At 37.1% G+C, this 15,975-nt stretch overlaps 1 protein-coding gene across 3 annotated transcripts in view; it reads left to right on the forward strand.

Moving 5' to 3' along the window:
- The first annotated feature begins 619 nt into the window (after window positions 1-619).
- LOC105212374 (probable serine/threonine-protein kinase ifkA) overlaps window positions 620-15,975 on the forward strand; it is a 44,605-nt gene continuing 29,249 nt past the window's right edge. For all 3 annotated transcript variants that reach the window (XM_054230372.1, XM_011184296.3, XM_054230366.1), the window contains exon 1: window positions 620-2,088. The gene's annotated coding sequence lies outside the window, so the exon portion shown is untranslated. The remainder of the gene's footprint in view (window positions 2,089-15,975) is intronic.

Here is a 15,975-nt window from a genome sequence, read left to right on the forward strand (position 1 = left end):
GACGATGAAACACATCTATTAGACACGAACTTGTCATTCAAGAAATCGATTGTCAACACGATTAGATATCTGAGCTGGAAGAAAAAGAATGGAAGCCCATAATTTTGATCTATTATTAGCTGTAAGGGGTTAGGTGAGTTTCAGAGAACAGAAGAGTATTTTTACATTATACAATCATAAATTTTATTTAAACAATTTTGAATATAAAGGATACATATTTAAACAGTATTTTGTGGAAATTTTATTTACAAATTCCGAAAAATCAGCCCTTGGTATGGAATTTAAACTAAAAATCTCATTTTTTGATAAAATTTTCGCTATATGTATATTAGCTCGAAAAAAATAGTTGTAATAAAACCTTCGTTTATGAACTAGAAAATTTTATTTCAAAGATATCTGCAAATTTTGAACAAAATCCCAATCCAAAATTTAAAACCAGATCTCTGCCGGCCTATTGCATTTCCAGCAACACACTGGTTGCTTAGTGAGCAGACCAAATGAAAACAAAAGCAATATGCACGCAACAGAGACTGAAAGCTTTCGCTGCGTTTCGGCGTACGAATGACAACTGAGCAATTGAGCGAACGAGCAAGTGGTGGTTGTGGTGTAGACAGAATATTCAGTTTTCCTTGTGAATTAAACGTGAAAGCGACGCAAAAAGTCAATGCAGCAAAATTAATATAAATTACACTGTTGAGTATAAAAACTAAAATTTAAGGAATTGAAATTATCAACTTTATAATATTTTGGAATTTTTGGAGTCTAGTACAAGCATTTGGGTCGTGGGTTTTAATTTCGTAAGGCTGAAAACAAACAAGTGCATTCCTGCCGAGAATTTGAAGAAAATGTGTCTACGTTTCAATTCATGCAAAAAAGATGTTTTCTTCAATGAAACAGTAGAATCAATGTCATACATCGTTGTAGACCTACAGGACTTTTGTAACCAGCGCAGTGTGAACGAGATATTACGCATTACTGCATTTAGTACGCAAGAAATTAAAGTTGAAACTACGACTACATATATACACAAACAAACATATTTACATTAAAATCGAAAACCCCACTGCACTGGTGAAGGTCCTGCAAGCGCATCCCGTGCCGCAACAAATTGTACGAAAGAAAGATTACTGAAAATTTCCAAGTCACTGCGAAGAGCAACAGCAGCCGATGCAAGCAAAACATATACAAAACAACGCGGCCATCAAACAATAAGAAAATTCAAGCAGAAAACGAAACAGAATAAAAACAAACAACAAAACGCGACTCGCAACGCGCGTCGCCCACGGCACGCTCCGACGTAGTATTTTGGAGCTTTTGCTCTCGTGCAGACGCAATCGCGTCGCTTTGGCTTGCAAGCGTAAGTGCTCACCGTCACAACCGTCTCCTGCTCGCTTAATTACTTGCGCTCAGCGCGGACACAAGCACGTCGCCATTGCCTACACCAACAGCTGAAGGCTCAACTCAGTCGTTATCAGCATCGCAGTCGCATCAGTTGGTCTTGTGGCTGGACACACCTGTTCGGCTGAGACAATTGCTTTTTAGTTGTCTTCGCTTGCGTACGCTCACTGCATATTTACACATCGATAAAGTAATTTCGTGTTTTTGCTGCTAACGAAAAAAGTCACTCATACGACACGGTGTCTCAGTTACTTTGCCGGTATTGATACACAGTGTTGTTGTATGTGATATGTAAATAAAGTGTAGACAACAGTGTTTTTGTAATTGTGGAGGAGCATAAAATACAAGAAAAACATGCACTTTAATTAGCGAACTGAAAGTGAAGGTAACTGAAAATAAACAATAGAAAGTACTCGCAAGTGCGCACTCTTGGGTGTCAGCAAAAATATGTGAAAACTGCAACAAAGTGCAAAGTATGTCCCATATATGCATGCAAATGTGAACATATCACATATAGCACTGTGGCATATAAATACATAAATTAGACGCACAAAGCAAACTAATCTAATTAGTGGCACTTCTGTGTATAAAAAATGGAAATAAACAGCACAAAAACATTACAATACAACCAGTAAATCTTTAGCAACAAGATAAGATAACCTATCAACCACCGCTTGTAAATTATTTAAGGTAAGTATTTGCATTCGAAAATGGGGGTTTTCGGAGAATTTATATATATTTATTAATGGAATCACATTCATACTTTGAAAATGTTTCCTGCAGAATGATCCGCAAAAGGACAAATAATATCAAATCAGCAACAATATATGAAAATTCAAATATTTCTGTATTTGCATTTCTCAATTAAAAATATAAAAGTGTATAAAATACAAATAAAATCAAATGTAAATTTCAAACAAAATGTTATTATATTGATTCACTGTGGGTTACTGGGCTCCTTACCATATCTCAAGAACTACTCAACCGATTTCCATGAAATTCGGTATATAAAACTTTCTTGACACCCTGATAAATCTCTCCGATATTTTAATGTAATTCATTCCCTCTGAATTTTTTTCTTATAACAGTTTGTCTCTGTATCAAAAATGGTTAAAATCGGGTCATAACTTCCCCCAGATCCCATATACCTAATTATAGGTAGTATAAAATTAAGTGAGCGTATAGTGTATCTTGGTTGTTAAAAAGAGTGAAATCGGTTCGGGAATTACCTCAGTCCTCACATACTATTTATAATTATTTTCGTTATTCTATTGCACTTTATGCCGAATATATGGGTCGAATTGTGTTATCTTTATAAAATTACATCAATAAATTGCGAGAGTATAAAATGTTCGGTTGCACCCGAAATTAGCCTTTCCTTACTTGTTCGTTTTATTATCAGGCTCCACATATAATAGATCATGGGGGAAAAAATGTCTTTTCTTGGTTCAGACCACAATCTTTCAAGGATAAGCGTTGTGGTTTGTTATTGGTCATAGCGAACGGAAGTCGTTTAAACTCAAACTGCATAATTCGCTTAGAATCATAGAGATATTAAGAATAAGAACTTCCTCACCTTGGAACTTTCCTTTGAGTATCATCCAGTTCAACCAATCACAGTTTTGTAGGCTTTAGTTTCGAAGCATGATTACTATGGAGCCAACCCTTAAATTGGTAAACCAGGCACTTCCAAGGAGATTCAAAATTCAATTGGATAGTTGGTGGCTTCATAATCGTTTATTACACAGATAATAGATTTGAATGATTACGCGGTTATAGGTGAGTCCACAACAGAGCGCCATTCATTCCTCTCTTTGGCATAATACCAAGTGAAGCCAGGTCGTTCTCCACCAGGTCCTTCCAACGGAGTGCAGCTCTTCCTCTTCCTCGGCTTCCACCAACTGGTACTGCATCGAACACTTTCAGAGCTGTAGCACTTTCGTTCATTCGAACAACGTGACCTATCCAGCATAGCCGCTGACTTTTTATTCGCTGAACTATGTCGCTGAACTTCCATCGTCTGCGGTATTCGCCGTTGCCAATCTTTAAGGGACCGTAAATCTTCCGCAAAATCTTTCTCTCGAAAACTCCTAGTGCCCGTCTTATCGGAAGTTGACATCGTCCACCCTTCTGCACCATAAAGTAGGACGGAAATGATGAGGGACTTGTAAAGTTTGATTTTTGTTCGGCGAAAGAGGAATTTACTTTGCTTCAAAACCTCTTAGTCATTGCGTAGATCTTTTAGTGTTCGGTTAAGTGCTTCCAATACACATTTATGCACCATTATGCATTCGTCGCATATGATGATTTTCGATTCTACATTTTATACCACTTTCCGTCTCGTGCACGGAATAAAAAGTATACTATATATTTTCCCTTGCCTTAATGTACCTCCCTGACCAAATTTCAGCCAAATCTGTCTAACCGTTCTTGTGTTATGAATTGTGTAACTAACACTACTTTCTTTTATATATATCGATTTGAATGAGCATTATAACAGTGCAGTAGAAATTTCGAAATGACAATGAGAATTCATATTGTATTAGCCATTCAAATAATTGAAGTATTGTGAACAAAGCCAGCAAAAACGCGGTTATAACAAATTGACAAAGTGCATATTTAAATGCATAAAACAATCCCCTGACAGTACAAAAGCTAAGCTTAGAATAAAAATTGTAACTGCGTGTCAGAGCAAGAATATAATGAAAATTACAAGGATTACATGCGCATTTGAGAAGCCACGACGTGCGTGCCAAAGTGCAGCACTTGTAAATGCGTCCTAAGGGCATCATTACAAGAGCTGGGAAAACATACATAAAAATGAGCTTTTATGTCTATTTCAAATTTCGTATTTTTATACCTCCACTGAGCTTGTGTGAGTGCGTGCAGCCTGCGTGTTTATATCTTATTATTTCCACTTTTCTTTGTTTTGTGTTTCTGCATGACTGCAACTATTTGTTTAACATTTTCAATGTTTTTTCTGCCTGTTTTAACTATCTTCTTCAATCAAAAGAAGAAGTGTGCGTGTTTTTAATAGCCACACACACACGCGCCTACCTCAGTACTTTGTGTTTGCACTGGGTTATAAAAAGAACTCACATCGGGCACTTGAGGCTGGCGACGCAAGAATGTCCTTGATCTTTGCCACAGCAGCGCAAGCACCAAGGAGTCACCACAACCATGCTACAAAAGCCTACAAAAGTTGGAAACCAACAGCATCCATTTTTGCTTGCGCAGACCTTTTCGGGGCGGTGCTCAGGTGGATCTCACTCTGCACGTGACTGTACCACAAACCGGTGTGTGAGCCTTTGGACAACTGAAATTCTCACTGTTTGTTGGTATTCAGCGCCTTTATTATAGTTCGCGGTCGTTTTAAATTTTCACACTGAACACCATCAACGCCAGACAGCAATAACATAACCACGAGGAGGAAACGTCCAAAGCTAATATTTTCGTTGGTCACAATGTATACATCATGTATACTCATATACTCACGAACTTATTCACTCATAAGTCACAAGAATGAGTAAAATGTGGTATTCATGGTTTGAATTATATCAGATATATTCATACATATATACAGATATCAGGAGCTCTAGAATTAACCGTTCTTATTACAGTCAGGTCTACGTTTACAAAAAGAAATTAATTTATAATTGACAAGAGTAAATTAACTAGAATTCATTCCTTCAATATTTTATTTGCTGTTAAGAAGGGTCATTTGTCCCTACGAAAACAACGAACAGGTGTCGTATCCTCGGCCTTTGCATAGTCATTATATTAGTTGGTGTAGATAGTTAGTATCGCTTCCTTCATCAACTCTCGGTATCTATCCCACCCCACATGTGTTGTGGTCGATCGCAACGTTGCGAAGTAAAATTCCGTCCCACAGTTCCCTATATCGAAACACTGAAGAATGCTCTCAGAGTACAGGAGTGCAAGTCTATTAGAAAACTGCTCGGCTGTATATTGTGTTTATTGATGCTCGTTCTTTGATGCACGAAGGTCCGAGTCGATATTACGACCACACATCAAAAACATTGTAGACATACAGCCATGTAGCTTAATGAATTTCTTGTGCTGGATTCTGGATTTCAGACTACTGCGAGGTCGATTAGCTTCAGCCCATTTGGCGATGTTTCATCATTGAGGCGGAATTTTATCTGTTGTGCCAAAGACACCTTTTTTACCCACCCTAGCGTTGATATCGCCAAGCACGATTTTAACGTCGTGGTGGGGGCAGCACTCATAGGTACATTCGAGGAGCTCATATAAAGTATTATTGAAGAACTTTGATTTGATGAATATTGTGGTTAGATTTTTATCCACCGATGTAAATGCCAAGCCTCGGTGACGGAGTCTCTTTACCACGACAAATCCCACACCATAATTGCCTATTCTACATATATGGTCGCTGCAGAAGATTTCAAAGGGACTTACCTTCTTCCGTCCTTGTCTCATCCATCACACTTTTTGGATAGCAGTGATGTCAGCCACCCATGGATATCAACCAGCTGAGCAGAGGCACCTTCCCTATTAATCTTTAATTGCAGGAGTCGTCAACAAAAAGGGGTGTCTCATCAGAGAATTTCTTTGTTTTTTCATTGGGACAGGTTTTTTATGTGGTGGTCCCATTGTATTATTTGTGGGATAATAGAAATACATACAAGACTAAGTGAACATTTTGAAGTTATAAACCTGAAATTCCTGAAACAATTAATAATAACAAGATTTACATATTAGCAAGATTTTATGCACCACTGGTGAGAATCACCAGCCACAAAATGATTATATCTGCAAGAGATGCAGTGGACCTGGGTTGGAAAAATATTATTCACCATCTTAAATGCAGTCTGAAGTTTACACATCAAGAAGAGCTTGCTATTCGAAAAAAACACTTTATCTATGAATGGTTGTATTCCTGTATTCTTCTTGCTAAATCGCGGATTCAAAACTTGTCGGATCAACTGTGAGGTTATTACTATACATAGGTTATACTTGCGCAAATGTAAATGATGGTGTCATACATACAAATAAAGATGACACTTGAAGTGCACACAACACCCATGCAACTCATAGTCCTAGAGCAGCAGTCGCAGCAGCGCACAGCGGCAATGAACACGTGGGCCTGAGCACAGCAAGCACACTTAGCAAACAACAGTGACTAAAATACTTTTAATTACCACTCATAGTGAGCGCACGATGAGCTTCATTATACAGAGAGATATACATATATGTATGTACCTACATAGTATATAGAATGGTATATATGTATGTATATAATACTCGTATGCCTGTAGTATTATATTTGCAGAGGCAACCGCAGATAGTAAGCTCAAGCGCAATTGACAGAGGAAAAAATCGGAATTAAAAAGTCATTTTCCGTTAAAGCGCAGGGGGAGGCGGTTGTGGCTGCAATTGAGATGTAGTGATTGTTCTGGTGTTAGTGTGCCGCAACTAACAATAAGACAATGACACTTTTAACACTTTTTCTATGCCTCCTCGGCAAGCTCACGCACGCATTTGCACACACTCACACGAGCTTGTGTTTTTTGCATTGTGGCTGTACAATAATGCCGAGTACGCGATTTTCATTATTTCAATGGTCTCCATAGTGCATTTTTTTAGCATTTTATATCCCGCTGTTAAAACAACAAATATGAGTATAAGTAAACATTTATCAATGTGTGTGTGTGTTGCGCGTGTATGGTGAATGGCGAATGCTCGCCTTCGGTGCAGTGAAGAGAATTATCTGAAGGCTGACATGCATTATTTTAACTGTGCCGATTTTCATTATTCTTTTCACAACAATTTACAGTACTTATTACACATATTGCTGAGCGTCTCATATATTTGTATTTATGTTAATGGTGGATTGTTTCTATCTTCACGGATGTATGAAATAATTCTGCTTGAAATGTGGGTGATGGCACTACTTTAATCATGAGAAACTGCATGGATTTCTGTTATTATTTTTAGTAATTACACATATTCATTTTCGTAAAGAAATTTCCATTAAAGAAATTATAATATTACACAGTAATTTGATTTATGTATCCTTAAACCACAAACAATAAACGTTTGCATTTTTGTTGAAAAGACTATAGCCATTCAACAACCAGGAATGCAATGAGGAAGCCTGTCATCATTTTGACTACTAGCGTTTTCTTTTATCAAAAAAATGTAACATATATTCTGCCCTGTACTCGGGTTTTCAAATGGTGAGTGAGAGTTGACCTACATAATAGGAAGACATTTTATTGTTCTTTTATCATGTAAAAAATGGAACACATTCATAGAGGTTATGTAGAAATATAAAAAGGCAGCATTTTGGTCGAGAAAAGAAAATGCAATAATACTACTGCTTTGAGGCGTTATCAGCATTCACGCATGAAAGTAATGTCTCTGAAAAAAAGAAAATTCAAATTTAATGGGGAAAGTTTATTATCATTCGAAAGAATATTCTTTGGCAGTTTTTAAAGATTATCTCTATCAAATGTTTGCCGCGGCTACGTCCAATTTTCGATGACTCGTTCGAACATTTCGACTGGTAACAGGCGAATGACTCGCGTGATGATTTGCTCCATGTGACACAATACTGAACAAAAATGGCATGACAGCTTGACACGACTCACGCGTGATCTGAAAAAAAAAGTTATTAAAAACAAGTAAGGAAGGGCTAAGTTCGGGAGTTACCGAACATTTTATACTCTCGCAATTTATTTATTTAATTTTATTAATATAACAAACAATTTGACTTACATATTCGGCATATATATGGTATAAAATATACTTCAAAGTTCGGGTATATGGGAAGTAGGCGGGGTTGTGAACCCATTTGGACTATTTTCATTGGGACGTGGGTGGAAACACGCTCATTCAAATTTTTATATACTATTTTGAGTGCAGCTCTTCTGTACCATCTTTATAATGAAATTTAAGGTTTCTGGTGTGTTTAATTGCTGAGTTATATCATTTTCAGTAGTTTTCAGCATAACCTTTGTATGTGAGGTGGGCGTGGTTCTAATCCGATTTCCGTGATTTGTGGACTGTATAAGGTAGTATCTAAAAGAAATTACTCTAGAAAGTTTCCTTGATGTAGCTTTAGTAGTTTACGAGATATGTGCAAAAAACTTATTAGGGGGCGGGGCCATGCCTACTTCCCCAAAAAATTACATTCAAATATGCCCCTCCATAGGGCGATCCTTCATACCAAATTTCACCTTCTTATGGCGCCAATACGTATACCAAGTTTCATCACGATATCTCAATTTTTACTAAAGTTACAGCTTACAGGGGACGGACGGACAGACAGACATCCGGATTTTTTACCTACCTTATATATAGTATTGTTTATTCAAGTGTGTCAAAGTTAGTGCAACAAAGAACTGCTCAGAAACAGAATGAAAAATATTACATTAATATAGTCAAACATTTTGTGTTTCGATTATAAAACTAAAATGTTATTATTCAAAACTTTTAGAATGAATGAATAATCACTTCCTCAAATGTTCGACAAGCCACACTCTGCATGAATTGTAGCAAAGTTAAAAAGATGAATGTGGTATATTGAAAGTATTATAACATAACTTAAATAAAAGAGACAACACAGTTAACACTTAAACGAAACAATTTTATTTTCAAAAAGTTATAGATAACAACAAAATTACGCTCCAAAATAGCTGTTGAGCTTGGGTATAGAAAGTGATGAAATGTTGGGAAAAAATTAATTAATTTTGTAGGAACTCATTAATGTGTATACGAAACACAACCTCAAATTTAACAAATGCATTTCATTAAAATGTCGTAAGACGAAAATATAGCAGTCGAAAAGAGACGTTTTACTCACGCTCTCAGTGATTAAACACGAGTAAAGTTTTAAATACAGAATTTGTACTGTAATGATATAATTCTCAAATCACATTTCGGTTCCAATGATAACTTAAAATAATTTATTATAAAATAGCTTAAAAACATGAAATCGAATTAAATCGAATAATACACATGTGGCGTACAAACAGTCGTATTCATCTTTAATAACGGCAGACCATTTATCAACCTCATAACAGCATAGAGCTTACACCACGCAGCAACAACAAAGGCAATTACAGTAGGAATAACGCCAACCGCATTGGTGGTCAAAAACCAATATCAATATTCGAAGCGTGTGAATCTAGCATTCAAAGCGAATTGGCCGATAATCGCTAATTTGCGATAAGCTTTCAACGAACATTGCAGAGCAAAAAAGGTGCGCTGCAAACCAGCGACGAACCAAATATCACACACACGATTGAGCAGGCGCCCACTCCCATTCACTCCAAAGGAGGAAGCGAGCCCAGCGGCGAAAGTGGTCGTTTGTTCATTCGGAGGAAATTCGAAACCGTTGATGCGTAAATTACGAAACCGGTCAATGTGTATCGGCTTTAACAAACATTGCAATGGATTTTTGTATTTGTTCTCACTGCTGTGCCCCCCTTCTCTTTATTTCTTCGACACTTTCAAAAAAGTCCTATTAGCGTGCCTCTATGGAAAAACTGCTATCATACACAAAATGTCTCAGAAACCTTAAATATGCGCAAAATTTCAATAGCTCGGTAGCAATACAGTTACTGCATTCTCGCAGACAACAACTCTGATATACGTGTATGTGCATATGTGTGCTATATAATATATGTAACAGATGTATATACATATGTATATACAAGATGTGTGTGTGTGTTGTATGTGTACGACTATGGCATCCCTCTGCAAATACGCCGTTTATGTCCCTTGTCAGCGCGAGGAGAATTTGAATTTTGTGTTATTGGCTTTTCGTTGTGCACAATATGTAAAATGCAAATTCTCTTTGTGGCCACTGGGCATATGCGCAACATTCATGTGTGTTATGAGTATTCATAGCAAATATTTGACTAGTCTACAAATTCAACAAATCGCACCTTAAAATTTAATGAGCAAACATAATATTTGAACAATGTTGGTAGGGCAGTAATGGTATGATAATTAAATTCCATAAAATTAATTATCCATTATTATGTATATCAAAGGTATACCCATTTAATATGGAATATACTTGTATTCGAATAAAATTGTATTTTATTTCAATACAATCACAATAAAAAACTGCACCAAACCCATATTAAAGTAATGTATTATGGGTTTTTAGTTCTGAGGTTAGGTTAGGTGACCCAGCGACGGGTGCCGGGATGATCCATTGTGATGCCGAAAGACTCCCAAGTATGGATGGCAAAGAAGACATTTATGTCTCGCCGAAACGTTTTGAGCCATCCTGAATTTTATGAGACGGCTAATATCTATTCCGACAAATTCTTTTGGTTCGCTACCTAGATGTTTCTGGAGGAGGAAAAGTCGGGAAGTTTCCATCTCGCCTTCTTCCATATAGCTATCGCAGTTTGCGCTCGTTTAGCCTCATCGCAGGTATTACCTATTCCCCCTCCAACCTTGCAAACGATATCCACAGGCGCTGTGTGTAGATAGATTTGCATTCAGGATTATTCTTGGCGTTGTCCGCATGGCTCCTCTACAACAATATAAGGCAACCGATGCCTTTCTCACTCTCTCCCCAATGTTTGGCTTTTTTCCAAGACAGCTTCCTGTCCCGGTAGAGGCCCTAGTACATAACCACGACAGTTCAGAGCAGAGGAGACTGTAGACAAGGTGCATGAGTTTCGGTTCTACCCAATTCATCGAGAGCCCTAACAACGGATTCCGGCCTCACAAGTTGAAGACCCTTCGAAAAAGGTTCCTCCCGGATATACCTTGTGTTTAAGAGCTCTCTCAACCCATGTCACGATGTCTTAAAGCGCAGTGTCAACCGTCCTGCCTTTGCTGTAGGCTATGCCCTTAATATCTTTCCCCAAATTTACAGAGCTGTAACCCTGCTGTACTACCTTTTGGGTAAATTTAAACACTTCTCGAGTTTTTCCTTACGTTGATTCCTTATATTTAAGTTTTGTGGAATATTTCGTACATTAGTTAACGTATTTTATAGAATTTCGGTTAACGGCTCAAGTATCACATTATCTCACATATCTTAACAATTTTCCTTAATTCAACTCATCATCCTGATCACTTCCATAGTTACATATTTATAGGACTTATATCTCAGATGAAAGGTGGGTATTCTGTCGGAAGCTCTCAATCAACACCAGCTATACACTACTGGAACCAAGTCTAACATGCTTAACGATAGCTTCTAGCTATTTTGCTATCCGACTTGTGTGGGTACCCGTTCATCGCGTCGTTGGTAACTGCAAAGCGGGTACCACTTGCAAGAGTGGATACCCTAGCAATATTGACGTCGGAATGGCAGCGGGTTGGCAGTCCATGCCCCACTTGCACAAGGGATCTGGTCACACAAACATCGTTTGAGCTCACCACTGGACAACAACCAGCACCTGTTGCGAGAGCCCGCAGTGGAGCGTAAAAGATCTTTCAGACTGTCCATCTCGGCGAGTTCATTGGTACGCATGCGTTTAGACGAGGAATCCTGACATTTGCAAGTTATCAAAGGTGTTTGTTTGGTTTGAATCTTCCTCCTCCAAAATCGAGATTTCGCCAGACTGAGGCTGAAACACCTTGCAAAAACCACCTTCGGCGAATCTACCAAATTGGCTGTAATTGACATTAGCCGACTCAAAAAGTTTGTAACAGATTCCAAGCACTTTCCCGAATCATAAGAGTATTTTTGATTCATTATCAACACTGTTCAAGTGAGATCTTCCGGCATATACAGAGATCTGCCTACTAATTTAACCTACCCTAAATTAGGTCCGATATAATCCTGGTACTTTATTCAAGCCAAATTTTTTTCTACGTCATTAATTCTTGTTCTTACAGCTTTTTTATTTAATTTGAAATCTACACACTCATTTTCATACAAAAATCCACCACCACAAAGCGAAGAAATGCACACGCCACCACCTTTTCAAGTGCCACGAACAGTACTTAATATTAGCGAAATGGCAGTCAATTGGAATATTTAATGCACACGATTTGGCAGCCACTCAAAAAGGTGCAATATTTTGCGAACTACGAATGCATGAGAACAAAAAATGAAATGTACTTGGCATTGGAGTGAATTCAAGTGGCCTATTATTATCATTATATGAACATCATTACACTTTATTAACTACTACAATAATAATTTGAATGCTCAGTGTATCTATATTTATATATGTATGTACATAACTCAATGTGGGTGTGTATATTTATTTGATTACTTTTACATTTACGTGTAGGTTTACTTATGGTAGTTTGAGCTGCGACACTTTCCAAGAAAGTTTGAGCAACTTCATAAACTGCTACTGCAATCTTTATATATTCTCTTAAAGGATTTCGAGAAAGGGCCCAACAAATATCTTACCACCTCAAAAGACACAAAAAAACTACAACCAAACTTTCATTTCGAACGTGTACCATCAGTCCTGTGTTCCATCAGGAACTAGACCACACATATCGATATTGATTCCCCAGAAGCTCCGAGAGCTAAAACCTACAATTTAATGCAGAAATAATGGATTTATTTTTACTAATACTTACATATTCACATTTATTGCTAACAGGTATTCATGCAATATTTAAACGCCCACAAGTTCTTGCGGTATAATTCAAGGAAATCCCAGACAATTCGAGTCAAAGCAATGAATTTCAATCCGGTGGCCACCTCAACAACAAATGTGCAGTTGTCACGTTGTGACTCTGTTGAAATGAATATAAAATATGAGTGCTCTGTGCAGTTATTGGATTTGAAATCAATAACTACTTACTTTATGCAATCAAAAAGAGTCGAGATTTATTTTCCAACGAAGTCGCAAAATGCACAACAGTCGCAAATGCACAACGAAGTCGCGATGCACTACATTATTGATATATATATTTACACATTTATATTGTTAATAATATATATTTTTGCTGTACGTAATTCCAGCTAGCAGCTGCAGTACTGTTACTACAGTTTTCACTTTGTCGTCGTTGTATTTATTTAACTTGATTAAAAGAAATTTACTATGTAAAGGCAAGAGGCAACAACATGTTGCAGCTTGCACTGCTGTTGCTGGTGGAAAGCGAAATTTCAACCATCATCGTACGATAATTGCCCTTCAAATCTAATTTACAAATTATGCAGCCACTTTAAATGCCAAAATCTTTCAACATTTCGCCGAAAAATGGCAAAAGCCTGGAAGAGTGGGCGCTTGTAAGCTTATGCAAATATGTTTGTATGTATAATGAAGATATTCAAATGCCGCTGTCAGTGTCGGGTGTGAATTTAAACCTAAATTTTCGCACAAGTTTGATCTGTATCGAAAAAAGTAGATGTAAGCCGGCTCCATTTCAGAATCACGAGTCACGCTTTTCAATGGCTTGTTGCGACGGCAATAATTAGAAAATTTACAGAGATGAAATGAAATACTTTACGAAAATAATCCCCTAAACCATCTCCGTTAGAGCTGCACAGACTATTTGAATAGAGGTTGTTATGTTTCCGAATCAGTTTAATCTTATTTTGTTAGGAAATCAAAATAATTTATACATATGCCATAAAATCCATCTTAGCCCTTTTCGTCAATTATTCACAGAGTTGAGTTGGCTAGTCACCTTGCAGATCTTTAAATTTACGCAAATGTCAAATACAAGTGTAGTCTGCTTTTGGGCGCTTGCAAAAACTGCATCAAATCTACATGCATTGTTGGCAACGAAGTCTATGTTTCGCCTCATCTTTATGTACAAAACGTGATGTATGCATAACAACAACCATATTACATAATATATATAGTTACAGTTTGTATTTGTAGTACATGGAGATGATATATAGCAATATTTGAACACGCCGCAATAGTTAAGTCAAGTCAGACACCGCATAACGTCGCATGCCAATTTTATGCCGCCGTCTGTGGCATAAAACAATGACAGCTACAACAATAGCGCCAACGGCAACAAATTGCTGACAAGTGACAGTAATTGCGAGGACATAAATTATTAAAGGCATTTTCCCTGTGTGTGATGCTAATTTTCATATACACATGAGTGTGTGTGTGTGTCTGTATGCATTCTGCTGACATTGACACAAGTGAGTTGCGTGTCTGACAAAAGCAAGTGTAACTCTTGCGAAAGATAATTTATAGCTGCATTGAGTTGATTGCAATTAATTGGCATTTACGAAAAAATGGGTGTATCCTTTTGATTGTTGTCATTTAATTAAATGCGACAGTATTTATGAATAATTACAATATTAAAAGATAGATGAAAGTTGGCACAATGCGACTTAATAAGAAGATTTTCAATAAAATTAAAAAAAAAATAGTTTAAGTTTTTTGGATGGTTCTAAATAAAGAGAAGAAAGAGGCGCAAGAAAAAAGTTTTTAGTGTGAAACTAGGGGATGCAGCCTTTGTAGCCGTCGAGTATCTTCACTGTTATCCAGGAGCGTTTGCAATCAGCCTTAATGTTTTCGACTGGTTTTGTTGAATTACTTCTATGTTTGATTTGCTTGCAGTTCCCCAGATTTGGGCCCAAACCGATTTTAAAATGGATTTATATAAAAGCATCTTATTTTCAAGACTTAGTTTGGTTTTAGGACCAAGTAAGTCTTCTGTCTAAGTGCATCCCGAGGTATTTAGCGCTATTGCATTTTGGTATGATTGTTTGATTGAAATTGACGCCGGAACTATCTCCTAATATATAAAAATTTACCACAACATAAATATTACCGCCCAAAAACATTTTTTTTTATTTTTTGCGTCAATTTCTTTATACCAGAGAAAAGTTACTCATACGCAGTGGTATATTCAGATGACCATTTGTTTTTACTCTCCTTCGCGTATTTACGCATTTAATCAAAGCTATAGAACGCAACAAAAAATCAATTAAACGTTTAAAAATGCATTGGCATTAAATTAAAAACCGAATATAAGTATGTACACAGATCTGCACTCCTCTTCAGTTGAATTGAAATTTAAAACTGGCGTTCATATGTATATCATTTAAAGTATGTATGTACGAATATGTATGTTTGTGGCTTGTTCATGTAGCTTTCATTCGCCACAATAAACGCGTGTATGATATATTTTTAATTAAAAACGTGCCGCAAGTAAAAGTATCTTCGCCCCACTCGCTTTGAAAAATAAGTAAAGTGCAAGAGTTTGTCAAGTAAGGAGCGCCAACATTTGCCAACGAAACTACAACCGTTTATGTAGCGAAACTAAAAATATGCAAAATGCTAGTTACACAAGAGCTAGGGCTAAACGTGTGGCAACAAATACAACGAAAGCCTTGATGGCTGGCAGTCGTAGACATATGCATTTGCATATTTTCTTGTAATTAATTCGGCTAGCGGCTGTCAACCTGTCTGTGTGACCCGTCGCAAGAACCACGCACGCATTTTTAAAAGTGTCCGTGTCGCATTGCATCAGGGTAAGACTTGCGTGTGGATATTGATGTGTTTTAATGGACGAAGATTCGAACGATCAGATTCATTTAAAATTTATTCATTTAATAAACAGTAAAATATAAATTTGTCAGTTGTGAAGAAGTACATAGGAGGAGTAATCAAAGAAGTTGCT

The sequence above is a fragment of the Zeugodacus cucurbitae genome, chromosome 2 (genome assembly GCF_028554725.1).
Source record: "Zeugodacus cucurbitae isolate PBARC_wt_2022May chromosome 2, idZeuCucr1.2, whole genome shotgun sequence".
Lineage (NCBI taxonomy): Eukaryota > Metazoa > Arthropoda > Insecta > Diptera > Tephritidae > Zeugodacus > Zeugodacus cucurbitae.